This window comes from Elephas maximus, chromosome 15 (assembly GCF_024166365.1).
Source record: "Elephas maximus indicus isolate mEleMax1 chromosome 15, mEleMax1 primary haplotype, whole genome shotgun sequence".
Taxonomy (NCBI): domain Eukaryota; kingdom Metazoa; phylum Chordata; class Mammalia; order Proboscidea; family Elephantidae; genus Elephas; species Elephas maximus.
Window position 1 is genome coordinate 60,236,173 of NC_064833.1, and position 8,351 is coordinate 60,244,523.

An 8,351-nucleotide genomic window follows, 5' to 3' on the forward strand; every position below is an offset into this window, starting at 1 on the left:
TCTTTTTTGTGGTGCCTTTGGTATTGGTATCAGGGTTATGCTGGCTTCATAGAATGAATTTGGAAGTATTTCTTCCTTTTCTATGTTCTGAAATAGTTTGAGTAGTGCTTGTGCAAGCTCTTCTCTGAATGTTTGGTAGAATTCTCCAGTGAAGCCATCCGGGCCAGGCCTTTTTCTTTTTGTTGGGAGTTTTTTTTTTTTTTAATTACATTTTTGATCTCTTCTCTTGTTATGGGTCTGTTCAGATTTTCAACATCATTTTGTGTTAGTTTGAGTAGGTAGTGTGTTTCTAGAAATGTGTCCATTTCCTCCAGACTTTCAAATTTGTTGGAGTATAGTTTTTCATAATACTGTTATGATCCTTTTTATTTCAGCTGGGTTCTGTTGTAATGTCTCCCATTTCATTTCTTATTTGAGTTATTTGTGTCCTCTCCTTCTTTCTTTTTTTTTTTTGATCAGTTCGGCCAGTGGTTTGTCAATTTCATTGATTCTTCCAAAGAACCAACTTTTGATTTTGTTGATTCTTTCTATTGTTTTTCTATTCTCCTTTTCATTTATTTCTACTCTGATCTTTATTATTTTCTTTCTTCTGGTGGCTGTAGGCTTATTTTGCTGTTTTCTTTCTATTTGTTCAAGTTGTGTAGCTAATGTTTTGATTTTGTCACTTTCTTCTTTTTTGAAGCGTTCATCTATTGCTATAAATTGGCCTCTGAGGACTGTCTTTGTTGTGTCACAAAGGTTTTTGGTATGATGTGTTTTCATTCTCATTTGAGTCTAGGAATTTTTTGATTCCATCTTTGATTTCTTCTATTACCCGGTGGCTTTTAAGCAAGGTGTTATTCAGTTTCCATGGAATTGATTTTTTTTTTTTTCCTTGCTCTTCATGTTGTTAATTTCTATTTTGATGGCACTGTTGTCAGAGAAGATACTTTGTATTGTTTCAATGTTTTGGATTTTGTTAAGGATTGCTCTGTGGCCTAAGATGTAGTCTATTCTGGAGAATGTTGCATGTGCATTGGAATAGAACATGTACTTTGCAGCTGTTGGGTGGAGTGTCCTATATATTTCTATGAGGTCAGGTTGGCTAATTGTGACCTTTAGCTCTTCTGCATCTTTGTTGAGTTTCTTTCTAGATGTTCTGTCCTTTACCAAGAGTGGTGTGTTGAAGTCTCCTACTATTATTTCTCTTCTCGGTGCTGTTGGAGTTTGTTTTATATATTTTGGAGCCCTGTCATTGGGTGAATAGAGTTTATTACAGTTAAGTCTTCATGATGGATCATCCCTTATCATTACATAGTGCCTTCCTTTTTCTTTATGGTGGATTTTGTTTTAAAGTCTATTTTATTTGAGACTAGTATTGCCATTCCTGCTATTTTTTTTGGTAGTTATTTGCTTGATATATTTTTTCCATACTTTGATTTTTAATAAACTTATGTCTTTGTTTCTAAGGTGTGTCTCTTGTAGACAGCATATTGATAGATCCTGTTTTTTTTTTTTTTTTAATCTCTGTCTCTTTATGGGTACAAATAGGCCATTTACAGTCAGTGTAATTATTGACAGGTGTGAGTTTACTGCTGTCAGCTTGTAGTTTTTTTGTTTTTTTTTTTGTGGTGCTGATATTTTCTTTATTCCTCTTACTCTCCTGTGCTGAGTTACTTTTGTTTGTGGATTTCTTTTTCATTTCTTTTGTTTTTGTAGATTTTGTTTTTATTGAGACTTTGTTTTTCTCCTTTATTTTGATGAGTAGGTTTGTTAACTTTCTTTGGGGTTACCTTGAACTTTACCCTTATCTTCCTAGGTTTGAACAGTCTATTATTACTTGGTATTGCCCTGCCTTCCTCTCCATTTGAAAGTTCTATACCTACACTGTTTATTCCCTCTTTTATTTTTCTGATGTTGTTTACAGATTAACCTCTTTGGTTCCCTGTTGCAATTCTTTTGGTTTTGGATAGTCCTTGAGAGTTCATTTCCTAGGTTGGTATCTGGCTGGTACAACCTTGCGTCCTAGAGTCAGGCTGTGATTTGATGTTGTTTGTTCTCAGACTAAAAGACTCCCTTTAACAATTCTTGTAAGTTTGATTTGGTTTTTACATATTCCCTTAATTTCTATTTATCTGGAATTATCCTAATTTCACCATCATATTTGAACAAGAGTTTTGCAGAAATATTATTCTTGGTTGGATATATTTTCTCTCAAGGTTTTATATATATCATCCCATTGCCTTCTTGCCTGTGTGGTTTCTGCCTAGTAATCAGAGTTTAATCTTATTGTTTCTCCTGTGCATGTGACTTTTTGTTTTTCTCGAGCTGTTCTCAGGATTTTTTCTTTGTCTTTGGTTTTAGAGAGTGTGATTATGATATGCCTTGGTGATTTTCTTTTGGGGGTCTATCCTACGTGGGCTTCATTGAGCTTCTTGGATGGTCAGCTTTTCATCTTTCATGGTATTAGGGAAGTTTTCTGTCAGCAATTCTCCAATGATCCTCTGTGTGTTTTCCATCTTCTCTCCCTGTTCTGAAACCCCAATCACTCTCAAATTTTTGCTTTTGATTGTATCCCACATAATTCTCAGGTTTTCTTTGTTCTTTTTTCTGATTTTTTCTCAAAGAGAGTTGTGTCCAAGTATTTGTTCTCAATTTTGCTGATCCTGTCTTCCATCATTTCAAACCTACTCCTCATTTCTATGACACTGTCCATTTCTGAAATCTTGTTGTTTATCTTTTGGATTTCTAATTGTTGTTGTTTTTGTATGATTTTTAGTTGTGAATTTCTTTTTGGCGTTTCTTTCCTGTATTTCTTTCCTGAATTGTTCCCTTTTTGTCTGTATTTTCCATGAATTTGTCTGCCTTTTCCATAAATTTGTCTATTTTTTCCTCATCTTTGTCTGCTTTTTGCTTCAACTCTCGAATAGCTCTGAATATTAGAGATTTGAATGCCCTGTCAGGTAGTCCTAGTCCCGTTTTTTCTACTGGAAAGTCATCTGGTGTTTTGTTTTGCATGCGTGCTGGAACCATCCTGCCCTTTTTTAAATGTGTTTTGATATTGTCTGCTGTCTTTGTGGCATTCAGTAGTTATCTTCTTCGTTTATTAATTGTACATCTACTTGTTTCATCCTGCCTTTTTGTTTTATTTGGTTTTATCTGAGCAGGCAGGCTGTCCCTTCTTTGTTGTTTGCTTGTCTGTGGTCATGATATTTTTTATGTCCTTCTCTAATGGGCAGGGCCAGTCACTCAGCTATGGTGCAGCAGGGAAAGTCAAGCTGAAGGGGAGGGACTGGGATAGGTTGCTTGTGGCACATACTAGGGCCAACAGGGCAGACCGGAAACTGGTTCTGGGCAGGTTTCAGTAGGCCATGCCTGTACTGCTCAGGGATGTGATGTTCAGCACATGTTACAGGTAGGCGGGGCGGGGGGGGTGTTGTGATGTGTGGAGCTAATATGGGTATGGGAAAGAGGAGAGAGGGGGAAAGAAACAGGAGCCAAAAACAAACAAAAAAAGAGTGCTAAGGGAGGTTGCCATTGGAGTGGAGAGATGAGAAAGCGAGAAATTGGGAAAAGCAAAAAGAAAAAAATAACTAGATAAAAATTAAAAAAAAAAAAAAGAAGAAGAAAGGGAAAGCCCCTGGGGATCCCACCAGTGCAGCTGCAAAGACCGGAGAAGTGGCCTGCTAGATGGAGGTATAGATGTCACACAGGACCAGATATTCAGGAGACAGGAAAAGAAGGTAAGTATAGAGAGATGAGAACTGAGAAATGAAGAAAGACAGAAAAGGAGAAAGAAAAAATGCCCCCAGGAGCTACTCAGACTGGGGAAGTGGATCTTAAGCTGGGCAGTGCAGTCTGGCTAGAATGGGATCCCAAGCCATGAAAAGAAAAAGAAAACAAACAAACAGAACAAAACAAAGCAAAAAAAAAAAAAAAAAAGCCCCAGGGATCCCACCAGCATGGTATTGCAGGCCAGGGTAGTGCTTCACAGCCTTTCAAGAAGAAGCAAAGATAGCACATGGAGCCAGGTGTTCAAGAGAAAGGAGGGGGAGGTGGTGGGAGGCACAGGAGAAACTAAAAGAAATGGAAAAAAGAAACATCACAACCAAAATGTCACTCACAGGGCTGGCCGGCATGGGCAGGGAAAATCCAAGCAGTCTGGGCCAAAGCAGCTACCTTCTGGTCAAGAGTCTGTGGCCAGCGAGAAGCAGAGGAGGCCAAAGGGGGGAGGGAATAAAGGTGGGGGTTAGAAAAATGTATATCACTTGTTACTGGGTTCTCTGTCTCCTGCTGGGAAGTTCGAGAAGCTGCTTTCCCACACTCCCTGTCTGCCTATCTCTGATGTGGGCAGGGTGTCTCTAAGCAGCATGGATGCTGAGCTTCCCAACCAGCCATGGCACCACTGCCAGCCAGAAAGCACGGAGGTAGAGCAGCAGGGAGAGAATAGGGGGTGGGAAAGCACTTATCGCTGGTTACGGTGTGTTCTGTCTCCTGCTGGGAGCTCTGTGAAGCTACTTTTTCATGCTCCCTGTCCATTGATCTCCAACAGGAGTCTGAGCTGGAGAATCCATGCTTCATTAGCTGATAGGGGACCTCTCCTCACTGTCTGCTCCTGTCAGTTTCTTATTGCATTCAATGTTTGGCTAAGTTCCTTATTTCTTCATTTGATACTTTGGGTTCCAGGAATGATGTGTGTCTTTGTTTTACTTAGTTTTTCAGGTCTTTGAATAACCCTAACAAGAAACGAAATGGGGGACATTATAACAGACCCAACTGAAGTAAAAAGGATCATAACAGAGCAGTATGAAAAATTATACTCCAACAAACTTGAAAACCTAGAGGAAATGGACACATTTCTAAACTAACACAAACTGAGGTCAAAAATATGAACAGACCCATAATAAGAGAAGAGATTGAAAAGGTAATAAAAACAAAAACTCCCAACAACAACAACAAAAAAGCCCTGGCCCAGATGGCTTCGCTGGAGAATTTTACTAAACATTCAGAGAAGAGCTTGCACCAGGACTACTCAAACTATTTCAGAACATAAAAAAGGAAGGGATACTTCCAAATTCATTCTATGAAGCCAGCATAACTCTGATACCAAAACCAGGCAAAGACAATAGAAAAAAAGAAAATTACAGACCAATATCTCTCATGAACATAGATGCAAAAATTCTCAACAAAATTCTAGCCAATAGGATTCAGCATTATATCAAAAATATAGTACACCACGACCAAGCGGAATTCATATCAGGTAGGCAAGGATGGTTCAACATTAGAAAATCAATCAACGTAAATCACCACATAAAACAAAAGAATCACATGGCCATCTTCATCAATGCAAAAAAGTTATTTGAGAAAGTCCAACACACATTCCTGAAAAAAACTCTCAATAAAATAGGCAAAGAAGGGAAATTTCTCATCATAATAAAAGGCATCTATACAAAATGAACAGCCAACATCATTCTTTTTTTTAATTGTTTTTTAAGTGAAAGTTTACAAATCAAGTCAGCCTCTCATATATAAACTTATACACACTTTGCTATGTACTCCTAGCTGCTCTCCCCCTAATGAGACAGCACACTCTCCTCTCTACACTGTATTCCCTGTGACCAATCAACCAGCTCCTATCCTCCTCTGCTTTCTCATCTTGCCTCCAGATACAACATCATTCTTAACAGAGAGAGGCTGAAAACATTCTCCCTGAGAACAGGAACAAGACAAGAATGCCCCTTATAACCACTCGTATTTAACATTGTGCTGGACGTTCTAACTAGAGCAATAAGGCAAGAAAAAGAAATAAAGAGCATCCAAATTGGTAGCAAAGAAGTAAAACTGTCCCAATTTGCAGATAATATACTATACATAGAGAACTCAAAGGACTCCACAAAAAAAAAAAAAAAACCACTGGAACTAATAGAAAGATTCAGCAGAGTAGCAGGATACAAAATAATACTACAAAGATCAATTGGATTCCTATACACCAGTTAAAGAGAACCATGAAAAGGAAATCAGGAAAGCAACACCAGTTTACAATAGCCCCTAAAAAAATAAAATGGTTAGGAAAATATCTAACCAGGAATGTAAAAGACCTATACAAAAAAAACTACAAAACGCTACCCCAAGAAACCAAACGAGACCTACATAAATGGAAAAACATACCACGCTCATGGATAGGTAGACTCAACGTTGTGAAAATCTCAATTCTACCCAAAGCAATCTACAAATACAATGCAATTTAATCCAAATACTACCAGCACTCTTTAACAAAATGGAAAAACTAATCATTAATTTTATATGGAAAGGAAAGAGGCCCCAGGTAAGTAAAACACTATTGAAGAAAAAGAATAAAGTAGGAAGACTCGCAGTACCAGACCTCAGAAACTACTATACAGCCAAGGTAATCAAAACAGCCTGGTACTGGTACAACGATAGACATGTTGACAAATGGAACAGAATCATGAACCCAGATGTAAATCCATCCACCTATGGTCACCTGATCTTCAACGAAGGCCCAAAGTCCATCAAATCGGGAAAAGACAGTCTTTTTAACAAATGGTGCTGGCAAAACTGGATGGCTATCTGCAAAAAAAGAAACGGTACCTATACTTCACACCACACACAAAAAGTAATTCACAATGGATCAAAGACCTAAATATAAAACCAAAACCTATAAAGATCATGCAAAAAAATAGGGTCAACACTGGAGGGCCTAATACATGGCATAAATAGGATACAAACCATAACTAACAACACACAAGCACCAGGAGATAAGCTAGATAACTGTGATCTTCTAAAAATTAAACATTTATGCTCATCAAAAGACGTCACCAGAAAAGTAAAAAGAGAAAATACAGACTGGGAAAAAATTTTTGGTTATTAAAAATCAGACAAAGCTCTCATCTCTAAAATCTATAGGAAAATCCAACACCTCTACAACAGAAAGACAAATAATCCACTAAAAAATGGGCAAAGGAAATGAACAGACACTTCAGGAAAGAAGACATTGAGGCAGCTAACAGATACATGAGGAAATGCTTGAGATCATTTGCCATTAGAGAAATGCAAATCAAAACTACAATGAGATACCATCTCATCTTGACATTACTGGTATGAATCAAAACAACAGAAAATAACAAATATTGGAGAGGCTGTGGGGAGCCTGGAACTCTTATGCACTGCGGTTGGAATGTAAAATGGTGCAACCATTTTGGAAAACAATATGGCAATTCCTTAGAAAGCTAGAAATAGAAATACCATGTGATCCAGCAATTCTACTCCTAGGAATATATCCTAGAGAAATAAGAGCCACCCCACAAATAGACATATGCACACCCATGTTCACTGCAGCATTATTCACAATAGCAAACAGATGGAAACAACATAAGTGCCCATCAACAGAAAAATGGATAAACAAACTATGGTATGTACACACTACAGAATAAAGAATAAAGGACAATGAAGAATCTGTAAAACATTTCACAGCATGGATGAACCTGGGGGGCACTATGCTGAATGTAATAAGTCAGTCACGAAAGGACAAATACTGTATGAGACCCCTATTATAAAAACTCATGAAAATGTTTCCATACAGGAAGAAACAATCTTTTTTTTTTTAGGAAGGGAAAGGGTGGAGAAGGAAAAACGCTAACTAGACAATAGATAAGTGGTAACTTTGGTAAAGTTGCTTAAGAGAGTACACAATTCTTGGAAAGTAAGCACTACTTGAGCATGGCAGGGTCATGGAAGCTTCATAGACACATCCAAACTCCATGAGGGATGGAATTACTGGGCTGAGGGCTGGGGACAATGGTCTCAGGGGACATCTAACTCAATTGGCATAACATAGTTTATGAAGAAAACGTTCTACATCCTGCTTTGGTGAGTAGCATCTGGAGTCTTAAAAGCTTGTGAGCAGCCATCTAAAATATTCCACTGGTCCCACCCCATCTGGAGCAAGGGAGAATGAAGAAAACTAATGACACAAAGGAAAGATTTATTCAAAGGACTAATGGACCACAACTACCACAGCCTCCACCAGACTGAATCCAGCAAAACTAGATGGTGCCCAGCTACTGCCACTGACTGCTCTGACAGGGATCACAATAGAGAGTCATGGACAGAGCAACGGGAAAATATAAAACAAAACTCTAGCTCATAATTAAAGACCAGACTTACTGGTCTGACAGAGACTGAAGAAGCCCCAAGAGTATGGCCCCTGGACACACTCTTAACTCAGTACTGAAGCTACTCCTGAGGTTCACCCTTCAACCAAAGATTAGAAAGGCCCATAAAACAAAACAAGACTAAATGGACAGCTCAGGGGCAGGGTTGAGAAGGAAGGAGGGGGCAGGAAAGCTGGTAAC